Source organism: Lepidochelys olivacea, assembly GCF_965140295.1.
Source record: "Lepidochelys olivacea isolate rLepOli2 genome assembly, chromosome: 11".
NCBI classification, from domain to species: domain Eukaryota; kingdom Metazoa; phylum Chordata; order Testudines; family Cheloniidae; genus Lepidochelys; species Lepidochelys olivacea.
This window is the reverse complement of record NC_140421.1, coordinates 1,757,870-1,774,745: the sequence shown is the minus strand read 5'-3', so window position 1 is coordinate 1,774,745 and position 16,876 is coordinate 1,757,870. Positions and strand designations below refer to the sequence as shown.

General features: G+C 56.0%; 1 protein-coding gene across 1 annotated transcript in view; it reads right to left on the bottom strand.

The window, feature by feature from the left end:
• Positions 1-16,876, bottom strand: part of LOC311528740 (uncharacterized protein) — a 36,635-nt gene that overhangs the window by 2,808 nt on the left and 16,951 nt on the right. The window lies entirely within an intron of this gene.

Below are 16,876 nucleotides of genomic sequence, written 5' to 3'. Positions count from 1 at the left end.
CCTGCTTTACCGCACCTGACCTTGGGCAGGGCTCGGTCAGATGCTCACGCTGCTCTGCCCTGCAGGGGGGCACCCGAGGGGGCGGCCGCTAAAGAGTGGAAGGTGCTCAGCCCCCCTCCCCACCCCCCAGCAGCAGGCGCTAGCTAATGGCCATGGCTAGACACGGCAGCGGGGGAGCAGACGGGGCTGCTGGGGAAAGGGCGCGGGGCACGAGGTGGGGCTGGGCAGCAGGAATTCGGGAGCCGTGTCCCATGAAGACAAGGCTGAGCCAGGAGGCATTTCGCTGAGGTGACCCAGGGTTAGGCGAGGCGGGAGGATGGGGCAGACGGGACGCCCTTGCTAAGCTGACAGGTGGGCACTCGGGGGAGATGGTGGCTGGCTGGAGGGCATGGGCGAGGGAAGCCTGATGCCCCTTTGGGCGGGGGTGAGAGCAGGAGGGGGGCAGGCGCTTCCTGAAGATGGAAGAAGTGTCCTGGGCGGAGGGACAGTGCGGGTGGCGGGACAGCCTGGGTGCGGGACGTCACTACAGGCAGGCGGGAGCCTGGGCCTGAAAGCTGGAAGCTCCCTAGAAGTGGGAGGAGCCACCAGTGCCTGAACCATGGCCCCGCCCCCTGCCCTGCCCCCGCTCACCCTCCGAAGCCCCGCCCACGCTCCACCCCTATTCCACCCCAGACCCCGCTCCCCGCTCCGCCCCTATTCCACCCTAGACCCCTTGCCTACCGCCTGCACCTCTCTGCCTCTCTGGGGGTGAAGAGGCACAAGCAGTGGGCGGGGGGTTGCGGGGGGGAGGCGAAAAGGTGGGGGGGATGGGGAGAGGAGCCACGTGGGCGGGGCCACAGGGAGAAGCATGGGCGGGGCCACACTTGGCCTCCCCTGGCCTACTGTGCCTGCCGCCCGTGGGGAGGAGAATTCGTAGCATGTGGGCACTGAGGGTCGCTTCATCGCAGACCCGCCGAGGGGCACAGAAAGGGGAAGTCACGCGAGGCCAGACCGTGCTGGGGCCCCTGGCCCAGCAAACTGGCCCCGTCCCAGCTGGGATTCTGCTGCCGAGACTGTCTGCACCCAAACCAGCTTGGGTGGAGCTCTCCCGGGCTGAGCAGGGCCAGCCCCGGGGGCCAGGCCCCACTGGCCAGCCCATGTGCCGGAGGACGTGGTGGTTCGCTAGGGGACGCTCTCCCTTCGGAGGAGCAGAAGCTGAGCAGCGCGTGTGTGAACACCTGGCGCAGTCCCAGGGAAACGAGGCCTCTCCCTGGTAGCCAATGCTGCTCCCCATGGAGCCCCTGCCCGGCCACATCCCAGCCCCCAAGAGCCAGCAGGGCTCCCCAGAGGACCCCGGCGCAGGCTGGCGATGCAGTGCCCCCCGGCCCCGGGGCACAACATGGGGTGCGGAGCGCTAAGTGTCGCTGTCATCGCCTGGTTGTCCAATAATGGTTTTATTGCCCAGCTGATATTAAACTGGCAGTGTCGTTATCAGGGCTCGTTTGGCGATTAAAATCGATTCCGTTAGCGAAATGAAAACTCCTTGATTAGCGTGAAGTGTATTTGATTACCCCCAGCTGCCAAAGTCTGCGATAAGGGCAGCAGCCCACGGAGCGGGGCCCCGGGCCTGCTATCTCGCTAATCACCCTTTATCGCAGGGCCCTGCTGAATCAGGAGGGAGAGGAACAAAAGAGTCTTTGAGAACCAGGCGCGCTCATCTCCCTGCAGGGACAGGGCAAGCACTGTTTGATTCCCCCTTCATCTCCACTCAGCCCTCTTTATTGTCTCTTTGGGGCTCCACTTTTACGGCCCTTCTTTAGGAGAACAGCAGCTATTGAAACCAGCAGGGCCCTGGCGGGGTGTGAAATGCTGAGCAGGAGATGGAGGGGTGACAAGAGAGACTGCCCGGGGTCAGGCTGCAGCCCAGTCCCTGGGCGTGTCACAGCGCTTGGAGACGGCTCCAGGAAGAGCGAGGCGGGGGGCTGGGAATGCAAAGCTGAGGCAGATCCCCCCAAGCAGAGAGAGCTAGTGAGCATTATCAGCCTGCAAAGCTGGCAGCATGCCCATGCTGGAGAGGCCGCATGGGGCTGATCCCCACCCATGCAAGGCACATGTGCCACGCTGCAAATGCAGGCCGTGGTCTGTTGCACTGGTGCAATGACGGCACAAGGGGCAGGGTGGCAGCGAACGAGGTGGGCGAAGGGTAGGATCTCCAGATCAGCTTTTAGCTTCCCAACCAGAGACGCTGAAATGCCCATCGGAAAAGGGAGCAAATCCACAGTGCCGGAGCACCAAGTGGATTTAACACCATGAGATTGCAGGGTGCTACTCACCACTGAACGTCTGACACCCAGGAGATCTGCCCCAGGGCCCCGGAACCAGCGGCTCTGCCAGGAGAGTTTGCACCACCCTTCATAACCAGGAATACTGAATACATTGCCTGCCTCCAGCACTTCTCCGCCAGGCGGCTCAGAGCCAGTCACACACTTTAGCTCCGTTTTAGCAGATGCATCTCACATCTAGCCTGCGCCCATGGCACCTTGAACATTGCCCTTCTCTGGTCCCATAAACTAAGCCAGGGGGGCTGAGCCAGGATGGGAGTCCCAGGGGGCTGTAGAAAGTGAGGTCAGTGATGCTCTTCCCTCTGGCTCCGAGCTGTAATGTTGAGGTTTAATAACAGGTCACTAACGATCCAGAGATGCTCGTTGTGAGAGCTGGGGTGTTAACCCCGGAGTCCTGGCCCCACTCCAGCTCTGGTCATCCTATTCCTCTTCCCTAGAGCCCCCTGAGTGAGGCATTCTGCTCACTTCCTGCCCTCCACTCCCCTGCTGGGGCATTTAGCACTGCCCAACAGGCTGCCCTCCGGGGGTAAGGGAGTTGATTCATATGGTTTGTAAAGCACTTTGGGCCTTTTGGGATGCAGGGTGCTTTACAGGTCTGTCACTGTATCCCATGCAGCTGTCAGTCACTACTCTCCCCCCTCGGACTTCCAACAGATCAGCCATTGACCTCACCGGCCTTCGCCACACAAGCTGACGGAAGGTGTCACCAGAAGGTGGTGATTTCATGTTTTAAACCCTACTATAGACTGGACACCCCTGTAAAATCGAAACTTGATGCACATTGAGATACCACTGCTCTTTACGAAGCACTGCATCGCACTGAATCAGGATGTGAGGCTTTGGCACCGAGGGTTATTAGTGGCTTTGGCGTGGGAGTGTAGCTAGGAGCTCTCAGGCAGGGAGACTCAGACTCCGGCAGGGAACCACTTAGAACTGCACCACAGCTGACAACAAACATTGTTGTCATCTCCAGATCTATCCGTCCCTACAGTCAGGTAAATGAAACTTGTAAGAATATCTGTAACAGCACTGCCTGGTGGCTCCCAGTAATATTACAAGGAATACACCGTGCCCTCCTTTCCAGAAGAAGCCCCCTTAATACGCAGGAGGAAATGGATCTTTGTAGGAGTCTGCAAAGCGCAGCTGCTACCCGCCCGCCCCACATCTCCCAGTGGCTGATAGTGAAATCAGGGGCAGAGGCTTGGATGAAAACAAACCGACACACATGGAATTTGCCCCTTTTGGTTCTACAAGAGGATCAACCTTTGCTATCTCCAGGCAAGAAAACACCTGAAATAAGCGGAGGGTCTGTTAACCTTTTGCCACCCGCAGTGCCACACACCCCAAACACTGAGACCTCCTTGGGCCAGCCAGCTGCAAAGTGCCAGGGTTCGAAGGGTTAAAGCTGTCAGTTGATTCATGGACTGACATCTGCAGGGCAATCATCTCAAGAAGTGTATTGAGGAAGCAGATAGTAGCCAGGAAGGCGAGGGGGAGGTTGGGAGGTGTTAAAGGAACTGAAACATGGATGTGACCTGGATCTCATGGATAGATGGGGCCAAAAAGGGTGGAATTTCATAGGCTCTGCACAGGGACACCCCTCCTCTGCCCACCCGCACTGATGCAGGCGACCCTGAAGTGCTTGCTCAAAATTCACATGCCCATGAGAAGTATACGGACAAAGCAGCAAAACAGGGAAATTGTCGGCATGGGAACTGAAGTCAAAGGTACCAGGAAGGAACCTCCCTGAGCTAATAACAGTGTGCAGCCCTTAGACAGCACTTTCCATTGTCAGCGCTCTTTACAAACAGGAGTCAATTAACTGGGGCTAAGCCACTGAGTTAATGATGTGTCAGGCGGGAATTTATGGATGTTGCATTAACTGAACGTTATAAAGTTGCACTGGGTTGACTCCTAGGTGTCCGGATGCCAGGTGCCATGTAAGAACCTAGAGAGATCAGACTGTGTCATACACCATGGCTAATAGGAAACTCAGCAAAAGCAGGACTAGAACTCAGACCTTCATGACTCTGGCAGACCAGGGGCCAGCTCATGCCAAGGTCCCCATGTTTCAACTGAACCCTGAGATACATAGCTAGGACTAGCCTGGCTACCCTGTGTTAGAGCTATTCAAATCTTTATTAGAATTATAAGAACATGTTTAGTGTTTAGACTTAATTGAATGCTTGTGAGTGGCTTCCAGCATTAATCTCAGTTGTAACAGTGGTGTGCCGTGTTGCATGGTAATATATGAGCATTTGTATTGAGAGTCTCTGTGACTCTGTAAATCACCAGGCAGGAGATAGACATTAACTAGTGTGAAGTGCTGGTCTCCAGCTGAAGGTGTTATGTCCTGGCCAAGAGAGAAAGTCCAACTCCCTATGGCTATTGTGAGACGAAAAAGAGGACAAAAGACATTGCTGGTTTTGCGGCCCCCATGAAGATAAGTCTTGCAAGTGGATTCCTCCCACCAGCTGAGCTTGAAGCTCTGGACACAGGGGAGAACAGGAATAAAAACCCCTACCAAGAAGGAACTGTATCTCTGTGCTTCTTGGACTCTCAGGTGCAAAGTTTACTAGGCATAAGTAAGAGATCCCCAGTGTTTAGCACTGGTTAGTCCTAAAAGACATATAATGAAATATATCCTAGAATACTCCAGGTGCTGACTGAGGACATTTCTGAGCCATTAGCAATTATTTTCTAAAAGTCATGGAAGATGGGAGAGATCCAGGGGTCTGGAAAAGGGCAAAGCTAGTGCCTATCTATAAAAAGGGAAATAAGGACAGCCCGGGGATTACAGACCAGTCAGTCTAACTTCTGTACCAGAAAAGATAATGGAGCAAATCATTAAGCAATCAATTTGCAAACACCTAGAAGATAATGAGGTGATAAGTAACAGTCACCTAATAGAAAAGGAGGACTTGTGGCACCTTAGAGACTAACCCATTTATTTGAGCATCCGATGAAGTGAGCTGTAGCTATTGGTTAGTCGCTAAGGTGCCACAAGTCCTCCTTTCCTTTTTGCGAATACAGACTAACACGGCTGCTCCTCTGAAACCTGTAACCTAATAGCTTGCTCTGACAGGGTAACAAGCCTTGTGGCTAGGGGAAAACGGTAGATGTGGTCTATCTTGACTTTAGTAAGGCTTTTGATACTGTCTTGTGTGACCTCATAAACAAACTAGGGAAATGCAACCTGTACTATAAGGTGGGTGCATAACTGGTTGGAAAACCGCTCCCAGAGAGTAGTTATCAGTGGTCACAGTCAGGCTGGAAGGGCATCACGAGTGGGGTCCCGCAGGGATCAGTTCTGGGTCCAGTTCTGTTCCCTATCTTCATCAATGATTTAGAAAGTACACTTCTGGTTTGCGGCCGATAGCAAGCTGAGAGAGGTTCAAGTGTTTTGGAGGGTAGGATTAAAATTCAAAATGATCTGGACAAACTGGAGAAATGGTCTGAAGTAAACAGGATGAAATTCAATATGGACAAATGCAAAGTGCTCCACGTAGGAAGGAACAATCAGGTACACACACACACAATGGGCAGTGACTGCCTAGGAAGGAGCACTGCGGAAAGGGATCTGGGGGTGATAGTGGATCACAAGCTAAATATGAGTCAACAGTGTAATGCTGTTGCAAAAAAAGCAAACATCACTCTGGGCTGTATTAGCAGGAGTGTTGTAAGCAAGACACGAGCAGTAATTCTTCCGCTCTGCTCTGTGCTGATTAGGCCTCAACTGGAGTATTGCGTCCAGTTCTGGGCACCACATTTCAGGACGGATGTGGACAAATTGGAGAAAGTCCAGAGAAGAGCAACAAAAATGATGAAAGGTCTAGAAAACATGAGCTATGAGGGAAGATTGTGTTTGTTTAGTCTGGAAAAGAGAAGACTGAGGGGGGGACATGAGAACAGTTTTCAAGTACATAAATGTTCTTACAAGGAGGAGGGGGAAGAATTGTTCTCCTTAACCTCTGAGGACAGGACAAGCAGCAATGGGCTTCAATTGCAGCCAGGGAGGTTTCGGTTGGACATTAGGAAAAACATCCTGTCAGGATGGCTAAGTCCTGGAATAAATTGCCCAGGGAGGTGGTGGGATCTCCATCTCCGGAGACCGTTAAGAGCAGGTTAGACACACCCCTGTCAGCGACGGTCTAGGTAACGCCTAGTCCTGCCATGAGAGCAGGGGACTGGACTAGACGACCTTGCGAGGTCCCTTCCAATCCTATGATTCTATGATATAGAGCTTGCTTATTACCAAAGCTTCTATTACTTTTTGAAATTTAAGATTGTAACTCATTTGCATATATATGTTTACCTGCTTTAACCTCTCTTGTCTCCTTTTTCTATTTAATAAATCTTGGTATAGCTTATTACAGGCTTGGCTACAAGCGCCCGGTTTGGTGTGAGATCTAAAGAGCAACTGGCCTGGTGTAAGTGACTGGTCCTTTGGGACTGGGCGCAGCCAGACTGTTGCTGCGATTTGTGGTGTGAGGGACGAGCTATCACAGAGACACGCTCACCGGGGTGACGAGGCAGACCAGGGTATCCAAGGGGACTGTCCCAAAGAATGGCTAGAGCTGTGAAGGGGACTCCAGCTGCCCGCTCTGGGGAAGGGTGTGCAGACAGTACTGGGGCTCAGTGCTATCCAAGGCAGTTTATGGGCCAAACAAGAGCCGGCAAGGAAACTCGATCCTCATCCATCGGCAGGGGAGATCACTAATCAGTGCCACCAGCAGCTACTGTCCCACAGCCAGGCCAGGCCAAGGGGTCCGAGAGCTCCAGATGCTGCCAGAGCTACCCCCTTGTGCCCCACTCAGCCCCCCTCCCCAAACCAGAAGACTGAGCCCAGAGCAATAGCGAGAAAGCCTGTCAGAGCCAAGGGACGGCTCCTGAGAAGAGAGAACTGGGCCAGCCAGGAGACTATGTTAAACATCACACTCCCGGCTCACACCTTTGCAGGGATCTTCCCCTCCCCAAAATCCCAGCAGGGATCAAAGGGCCTACCCCCCCCGCCCCACACACCAATATCCACTCCCACCCCCAAATCACCTGTTGTCCCAGGGTCACTGGTCCCTGTAAGAGGGAACGGGCCCAGTTCACCTGGGACTAGTTAGCTGCCTCCCAATGGAGCCTGATAGGGGGCCTCTGTAAAGAGCCAGGCAGCAGTTAAGAAGGTGCTGGTGAGAGCACGTGGAGACAGCTGGAGTTGGGAGCTGGTGGGAAGAGACCTGATGGGAGCTGTGGGAGAGAACAGGCCAGAGCTGAGCAGAAGGCCCGCACCAAGGCCCGGGGGCAAAGGGAGACACCAGTGTGATGTTGCACCCCATGTGTTTTATGGAAATATGCTGATAAGTGTGAATATGACGTAACTGGAATATGCTTTCTGCAAAAGGTCTCTTGTAAGGTATCATTACAGAGCTTATAATCTACTGAACATATTCCTCCTGTTTGTATGGATGCATCATTCTTGTATCTGAAGCTAGAAATATAAAGTATAACTCTGAGGTCCTATTGTAATCATGCAAAGTGTGGGCCATTAATGGGGGTTTGGAAGCTTGATGGTTCCCATTGACTAGGACAATTGGTTGTAAACGGTCTGTTTACTTGCAAGCCTTAGTGGGTGCCTGCGAGTCAGGCCTGGAAGAATGAAGGCTGGGGTCTGCCAGGACATGTGACCATGTCACATGATACTGGAATCCATCTTAAACCTGGTGCTTTTCCATTGAGAAGGGGGGGTGGGGACCCAGAAAGACAAAAGATTCCTGCCTTGTGCCAGAGATATAAAAGGCGGTGGAATAGAACAAAGGGGGCTACCAGTCATGAGAAAACCCCTAGTTAACACCTAAGGTCCCTGCTGGAACTAGCAAGGGCTGTACCAGGGGAAAGGATTGGACCCAGACTAGGAAGGCGTCTAGTCTGTGAAAGAAGCTTATTGGAACATCTCTGAGGGTGAGATTTTACCTGTAATCAGTTTCTTAATGTATTAGGTTTAGACTTGCATAGTTTTGCTTTATTTTTCTTCGTGACTTACTTTGTTCTGTCTGTTATTACTTGAAACCACTTAAATCCTACTTTTTATACTTAATAAAATCACTTTTGTTTATTAATTAACCCAGAGTAAGTGATTAATACCTGGGAGAACAAACAGCTGGGCATCCCTCTCTATCAGTGTTATGGAGGGCGGACAATTTATGAGTTTACCCTGTATAAACTTTATACAGAGTAAAATGGATTTATTTGGGGTTTGGATCTCATTGGGAGCTGCGTGTCTGGGTGCTGGAGACAGGTGACCTGCTGAGCAGTTTTTGGTTAAAGTCTGCAGCTTTGGGGGCATGGACCAGACCTGGGTCTGAGTTGCAGCGGGCTGGCATGTCCGGCTCAGCAAGGCAGGGTTCTGGAGTCCCAAGCTGGCAGGGAAAAAGGGCTCAGAGGTCATTTCAGCGCGTCAGGTGACAGTCCCATGGGGGTCTCTGTGACTGAACCTGTCACAACCAGCTCAGTCAGGGCAGGCTGGGCCCGGAGAAAGAGGTTGACTCCAGAGGGAGGTTCCCATGAGAAGCTGCTCGGCAATAGCAGGACTTGCCCATGAAGGGGCCTGGGGAGTGGAGCGCCGCAGCGAGGCCAAGCTGAGGCTGCAGGAGAAGAGTTGCACCAAGCGAGGAGAACTGCCAGACGCAGCGGCCCTGGAATAGGAGCGCTGGCCCTGGGGAAGAGGCCTGGCCTCTCACAGGTGGCTGGCCCAGGGAGGGGGGCAGAAGAACTGGGGAACGCAGTAGGTGGGGGATCTCGGGTGGGCAGCCTGGAGGCGGCCCCAGGAATGGGGGTGGGGAATGGCTGCATTTTACTTTGAGGCTTTGGGAATTGTTTGAGGGTTGCACCGATACAAATAAATTGTGCCCAGAAGCAGGGCTTGAACACGACTCTGGGAAGGACAACATTCCTTTCCTGGGTGGGGGAGGTGACCATTGGTCTGATCGGTGGCGGGGAGGATGGGCAGCTCCACCTGCCTTAGGAAAACTGAGGCAGGAACTTTCTGCCTTGCTGTGGTTGGCCACACAAGGGTGCCCTGGCACGGGCGAGCCCTGTTACACCAGCTGAGGGCAGCAGCTGTGAAATTCCATGCAGAGACCAACTTGAATCAGATTTCAGACCCACCCATGGCTTCCTGTGTCCACACAGGCCCCAGAAACGCACGTACCTGGAGGTCTGCAGGAATAATACATGCAGGACTGCAAAGCAAACGCTGGGCGTGTGTTTCGGGGACATGGGGGACGTAAGGCCTGGCTGGGCTCCGGCTGTGTCTGCAGGGAGCCCCGCCCGCTCTCTGCCTTGCTGCACCGCGTGGGGCAGGGAGGGGCCTGTAGCTAGAAACCGAAATTGCGCGTGGGAATTGTAAAACCATCAATTCCAGCTCTGGGCTACCCGTGCGGCCTGAGGTGGTTTCTGAGTCGAGACTTGCCAGGTGCTTCGTGGCTGTGGGCTGACCCCTGACCTCACTGGCTCAAACACAAGCACCTGTGGAGTCCTTCTGAGACAGAAAGTCCCAGAATGGGGCGGTTCTCACCTAATCCAACCCCACTGGGTGAAGCCAGTGACCTCAGAAGGAGAACACCCCATTCTGATTTGCCAAGAAACTCCCTGTGAGGATGTGACGCAGCAGGGAGGGGGGGGTGTTGCCCTGGGAATGTGCCCTGGGGAGGGGAGACCTGAGAGCCTGTCACCTGAGCCAGGAGGGGGAGGGGGAGGGGACACCTCTGCCCGGGAATGTGAAGACAGGCTGCAGGAGGGGGCCTGCTGGGGGGGGGCGGGTTTAGTTTTCAGTTTGGGGCTGGGTGGAGGAACACAGGGAACCCCAGGGCTGGGGTCTAAGCTCCCTGCTCCCCCAGAAGGACGTGACTGAGCGGTCCTGGGGGTACCCACAAGCTCTGTTTTTGGACTGTGTTCCTGTTGTCCAATAAACCTTCTGTTTTACTGGCTGGCTGAGAGTCTCAGTGGATCCCAGGAAGAGGGGTGCAGGGCCTGGACTCCCCCACACTCCGTGACAACTGGTGGCAGCGGTGGGATGTACTGCACCCCGTGGACGGTGCTTCCTGCAGTAAGTGACTGGGGAGCAGTAAAATGAAGGGGGATTGACGGGGACGAGGCGTGCTGAAGATTCAGAGAGAGACGGTTTCGGGGGGTGGTTAACCCCTGGGAATGTGTGACCAGAGAGAAGGACTTTTGCAGTAACAGGGTCCCCCGGGGGATTGCAGCGAGCGGTCCTGGGGCGGAGGAGTCTGCAGCTTGACCCTGGCAAAGAGTCGGTGACCTCAAGAAGGACTGGCACACTAGGGGTTTTTCCTGGAAACCGTGGGAAGCTGCCCGGCCTGCGAGTGGCCAGCAGGGAGATGTACACTAAACGCCTTAAGAGCGACCTGGTGGAGCTGTGCAGGCAGAGGGGGCTGCACATCGGGAGGTCCACCAAGGAACAGCTGATTGCCCAGTTGGAGGAGAGGGATCGCTTGGATGACCCGATCCCTGTCCCTGAGGGAAGCCGCCCGGGGGACGCAGCGTGGGCCCTGGGGCCTTACCGGGCTGGGAGGGGTCAGACTGCTGCCCAGGACACCCCGAGACCCTTCCTACCTATGCCTGGGGGAGGGGTTGGGGGAAGCCCAGCAAATACCGAGGGCACCCTGACCCCGGCAGCCAGCAGGGGATCCTCCCGGCGGAGCTCCCCATCCCTGGAGCGGATGCGGCTGGAATGGGAGAGGGAGATGAAAATGAGGGAGCTGGAGAATCATGAAAAACAACGTCGACATGAGGAGAAACAACGTCAACATGAGCAGGAGGAGAAGGAGAGGGAGCGTCAGGAGAAGGAGAGGGAGCGTCAGGAGAAGGAGAAACAAAGACAGCATGATCTGGAGCTGGCCAGGCTGAGGAGCAGTGGGGCCCCGGCTGCGGTGAGTGAGAGGGGACCCAAGACTGCAAGGAACTTTGATAAGTGCTTCCTGGCCCAGCGGAAGGAGGGGGAGGACATAGATAGCTTCCTGACGGCCTTTGAGAATGCCTGTGAGCTGCACAGGGTTGACCCTGCAGACAGGCTCCAGTTCCTCACCCCCTTACTGGACCCCAAAGCCGTGGAGGTGTACAGCCGGATGACAGGGCCGGAGGCAGGGGACTATGAACTGTTCAAACAGGCCCTGCTCCGTGAGTTGGGCTGACCCCCGAGATGTACTGGAGAAGGTTCCGGAGTCAGCGTAAAACGCCTGAGGTCACCTACCTACAACTGGCCAACCGGATGCAGGGATATGCCCGCAAGTGGACAGCTGGGGCCCGAGCTAAAGAGGACCTGCTTGACCTAATCGTACTGGAGCAACTGTATGATCAGTGCCCTTCCGACCTGAGGCTGTGGCTGGTGGACAAAAAGCTCGAGAACCCCCAGCACGCAGGGCAGCTGGCCGACGAGTCTGTGAACAGTTGGTCGGAGGTCACAGGAAGGAGTCCCAAAAGAACAGGCCCCCCCGATGCAGAGAGAGAGTCACCAGGGGACCTCCCAGCGGGGAAATAGGGAGAACCCCCTCCCAAGGGGAACGCCTGGCGTCGGGCCCCTCCGACCCGCTCGAGGGGACCAACGTGACCTGAGCTGCTATCACTGTGGCCAGAGAGGCCACGTACGGTCCCAGTGCCCTGGGCTCAGGGACAGACTGAGCAGACCCAACCTACCCAGGGTTAACTGGGTAGGGACCCAGCTGGACGAGGGGCAGACGACCCAGGAAAGGGGGGCTGCCAGCTTACCACCTGCGCAGGAGGGAAGAGTACCCCCGGCCAGCTCCACCAGAGGGCTGGAGGCTCCGGACTCAGGGTGCTCAGTTTACAGGGTGGGCGCGGGGCTGTCCCTCCGGAGAGAGTGCCTTGTTCCCCTGGAGGTGGATGGGAGGAAGGTCAATGGATACTGGGATACGGGCGCGGAGGTGACGCTGGCCCGGCCCGAGGTGGTGGCCCCAGATCGGGGGGTGCCCAACACCTACCTGACCCTGACGGGGGTGGGCGGGACCCCATTTAAGGTGCCCGTGGCAAGGGTACACCTGAAATGGGGGGCCAAGGAGGGCCCCAAGGATGTGGGGGTACACCACCATTTGCCCATTGAAGTTTTGATGTGGGGAGACCTAGAGGACTGGCCAAGCAATCCCCAGACCGCCCTGGTTGTGACGCGTACCCAGAGCCGGCGAGGGGCACTGCACCCTGACCTCGGGGAGGGTACCACACCGGAGGCGCAGGACCCTACCCTGGTGGGGAGGGAGCGCCGAGGGGCACGGCTCAGAGAGGCTGAGGCCTCAGACCTGGTCACTGAGGGGGAACCGGTCCCCATCCCTTCCCCAGCCGCTGAGTTCCAGGCCGAGTTGAGGAAAGATCCCTCCTTGCGGAAGCTCAGGGACCTGGCCGACCTCAGTGTGGTACGGACCATGAGGAGAGGCTGCCAGGAGAGGTTCCTGTGGGAGAAGGGGTTCCTGTACCGAGAATGGGCTCCCACAAGGGAAGTAGAGTCCTGTGGGATCAGGAGGCAGCTGGTGGTCCCCCAGAAGTATCGCCGCAAGCTGCTGTACCTGGCCCATGACATCCCCCTCGCAGGGCACCAGGGAATCCGGCGCACCCGGCAGAGGTTGCTACAGAACTTTTACTGGCCCGGTGTCTTTACCACGGTCCGGCAGTATTGCCGATCCTGTGACCCCTGTCAGAGGGTGGGGAAGGCCCGGGACAAGGGGAAAGCGGCTTTGAGACCTTTGCCCATCATAGAGGAGCCTTTCCAGAAGGTGGCCATGGACATCGTGTGGCCTCTCAGCAAGACGACCCGGTCGGGGAAGAAATACATCCTGGGGGTGGTAGATTTTGCCACCCGCTACCCCGAGGCAGTGCCCTTAGCTTCCATTGAAGCAGACACCGTGGCCGATGCGCTCCTGACCATTTTCAGCCGAGTGGGGTTCCCCAAGGAAGTCTTGACAGACCAAGGCTCCAACTTCATGTCGGCCCCGCTCCGGTGCTTGTGGGAGAAATGTGGGGTCCGGCACGACTGGGCCTCAGCTTATCACCCCCAGTCCAACGGGCTGGTGGAGAGGTTTAACGGGACGCTAAAGATGATGCTGAAAACCTTTATGAACCAGCACCCGCAGGATTGGGACAAGTACTTACCTCACCTGCTGTTCGCGTACAGGGAGGTGCCCCAGGAGTCTACCGGATTTTCGCCTTTCAAACTGTTATATGGAAGGCGGGTGAGGGGCCTCCTGGACCTGATGAGAGACGAGTGGGAGGGGAAGGTCACTCCCGACGGAGAGTCAGTGGTGGAGAATGACCTGATCTTCCGAGAGAGACTGGCTGAACTCATGGGCCTGGCCAGGGAGAATCTGGCCAGAGCCCAGAGGAAGCAGAAGGTCTGGTATGACCGCACGGCGCGGGCCCGTGCCTATGCCACCGGGGATCCGGTGATGGTTCTCATCCCCGTGAGAAAGAACAAACTACAGGCCGCCTGGGAGGGCCCTTTCAAGGTCATCAAGCAGCTCAAGGAGGTAAACTATGTGGTGGAGCTGTCGAACCGGGCGCACCACCGCCGGGTGTACCATGTGAATATGATGAAGCCATATTATGCCAGGGGGAATGTGGTGTTGGCCGTGTGTGGACAGTGGGAAGAGCAGGGAGATGACCCTTTAGTAGATCTATTCCCTGGGACCAGAGCTGGTTCCCCCCTGGAAACAATTCCCCTCTCGGATCAGCTAACCCCTGCCCAGCAAGCTGAGGTCAGGGGGGTGCTGCATCCGTACCGACAGCTGTTTTCCAACCAGCCTGGACGCCCTAATCTGACTGTCCACTGGGTGCAGACAGGGTCGCACCTGCCGATAAGATGCTCCCCCTTCCGAGTCACAGGGAAAACTGCTCAGGACCTGGAAAGAGAGGTCCGGGACATGCTGGCTTTGGGGGTGATCCAGCCATCGGCCAGCCCTTGGGTCTCGCCGGTGGAGCTGGTCCCCAAAAAGGACGGGTCGGTCCGGTTCTGTGTGGACTATCGGAAGCTCAATGCCATCACTGTATCTGATGCCTACCCCATGCCCAGGCCGGACGAGCTCCTAGACAAGCTGGGAGGAGCTCGGTACCTTACCACCATGGACCTTACAAAGGGCTACTGGCAAGTGCCGCTGGATGCAGATGCCCGGCTGAAATCGGCCTTTATCACCCCTCTGGGGCTCTATGAGTTCCTGACCCTGCCTTTCGGCCTCAAGGGAGCGCCGGCCACCTTCCAGCGCCTGGTGGACCAGCTCCTGAGGCGGATGGAGAGTTTTGCCGTGGCGTATATTGATGACATCTGTGTCTTTAGCCAGACCTGGGAGGACCACGTGTCCCAGGTTAGACAAGTGCTGGACCGACTCCAGGGGGCTGGGCTGACTGTAAAAGCGGAGAAGTGCAAGGTGGGGATGGCGGAAGTATCTTACCTGGGCCATCGGGTGGGGAGCGGCCGCCTAAAGCCGGAACCAGCCAAGGTGGAGGTGATCAGAGACTGGCCCGCTCCCCACACCAAAAAGCAGGTCCAAGCCTTTATTGGGATGGCAGGATACTACCGAAGATTTGTGCCCCACTTTAGCGCCATCACCACCCCCATCACCGAGCTATGCAAGAAGGGGAAGCCAGACAAGGTGGTCTGGACCGAGCAGTGCCAGGAGGCTTTCCGGGCGCTGAAGGAGGCTCTGGTCAGTGGCCCAGTTCGGGCAAACCCAGACTTTGACAAGCCCTTTGTGGTGTTCACCGACGCCTCCGACATGAGACTGGGGGCGGTGTTAATGCAGGAGGATGAAAAGGGGGAGAGACACCCCATTGTGTACCTGAGCAAGAAGTTGCTACCCCGGGAGCAACACTACTCGGCCATCGAGAAGGAGTGCCTGGCCATGGTGTGGGCCCTCCAGAAACTAGAGCCCTATCTCTTCGGGCGACACTTCACCGTCTACACCGACCACTCTCCCCTGACCTGGCTGCACCAGATGAAAGGAGCCAACACCAAACTCCTGAGATGGAGCCTGCTCCTGCAGGATTACGACATGGACGTGGTCCACGTGAAGGGAAGTGCCAACCTGATAGCGGACGCGCTGTCCCGGAGAGGAGGCCCCGAACTTCCCCAGGTCACCGGTCACAGTGACCCTGCTCAGTTCAGTCTCGAAGGGGGGAGAGATGTGAGGATGTGACGCAGCAGGGAGGGGGGAGTGTTGACCTGGGAATGTGCCCTGGGGATGGGAGACCTGAGAGCCTGTCACCTGAGCCAGGAGGGGGAGAGGGAGGTAACACCTCTGCCCAGGAATGTGAAGACAGGCTGCAGGAGGGAACCTGCTGGGGGGGTTTAGTTTCAGTTTGGGGCTGGGTGGAGGAACACAGGGAACCCCAGGGCTGGGGTCTAAGCTCCCTGCTCCCCCAGAAGGACGTGATTGAGGGGTCCTGGGGGTACCCACAAGCTCCGTTTTGGACTGTGTTCCTGTTGTCCAATAAACCTTCTGTTTTACTGGCTGGCTGAGAGTCTCAGTGAATCCTAGGAAGAGGGATGCAGGGCCTGGACTCCCGCACACTCCGTGACACTCCCCAGGAGAAGCCTCGCTCAGGAAAAGCCCCAAAGGTGAGGAACCAGCCAGGCCACCATCTCCACAAGGGAAAGAAGAACCCTGGTTTCCACCTGCTGCCGTGGCTGCTGTTGACCACTCGTCCCTGGCCATGCAGTGCCACCATGCCTGAGAGAGGTCTGGGCTTCCCAGGCTAGCCGCCGAGGGGGAGCTGCCCAGAAACACGCAACATCTAGACTAAGCCAGTAACTCATGGCCAGCCAGCAAGTCCATTAGTACTAATCAGCCAACACGATAAAACCGCCAGCTGATCTATTCGACCCTGTACTAGCTTCCTGAAAGAGAACAAAACTACCAGGGTCACAAGACGCTCCCGCCCCCCGCAGAAATATCAACCTGTTTGTAGATTCCAAAGCCAGAAGGGACCTTTGTGATCACCCAATGTGAAGCTCCTGCCTGCCCCAGGCCATGGGATTGCCCTGCATTAATTCCTGTTTGAGCTACTGCAGCTCTGAGTAAAACATCCAATCTCGATGTGAAAATTCCTAGTGATGGAGAACCTGCCAGAACCCTTCCTAGGTTGTTCCAGTGGTTAATTACCTGGAACAAGCTGTCTCACCTTGGGCTCTGCAAGACCGCGTTAAGCCCCATCTTGCTGTGGGGAGATTCACTCTTTACCTACCCACCTACCGTTCGGGCCGGCTGTCTTGACTGACATCCGAGCTACTTTCCACATTTGCTGCAGGCTCGAAATGATTTGACACCCACCACACCCGCCATTCGTCTGGAATATCAACATACTGCCTGGCCGTCAGACTGGGGCTTTGGGGGCCGAGCGCTAAACAACACAGCTGCCTCCCTAGATTATTAGGTGACGTTCATAAAGAATTGCTGGCTTCTTTGGTATGGTTCAGACTGCTGGTACCTAGGTTCAGCGGGGATCTGATATTAGCCGACTGTGTTTTCACTGGGTCTCTAACACATGTT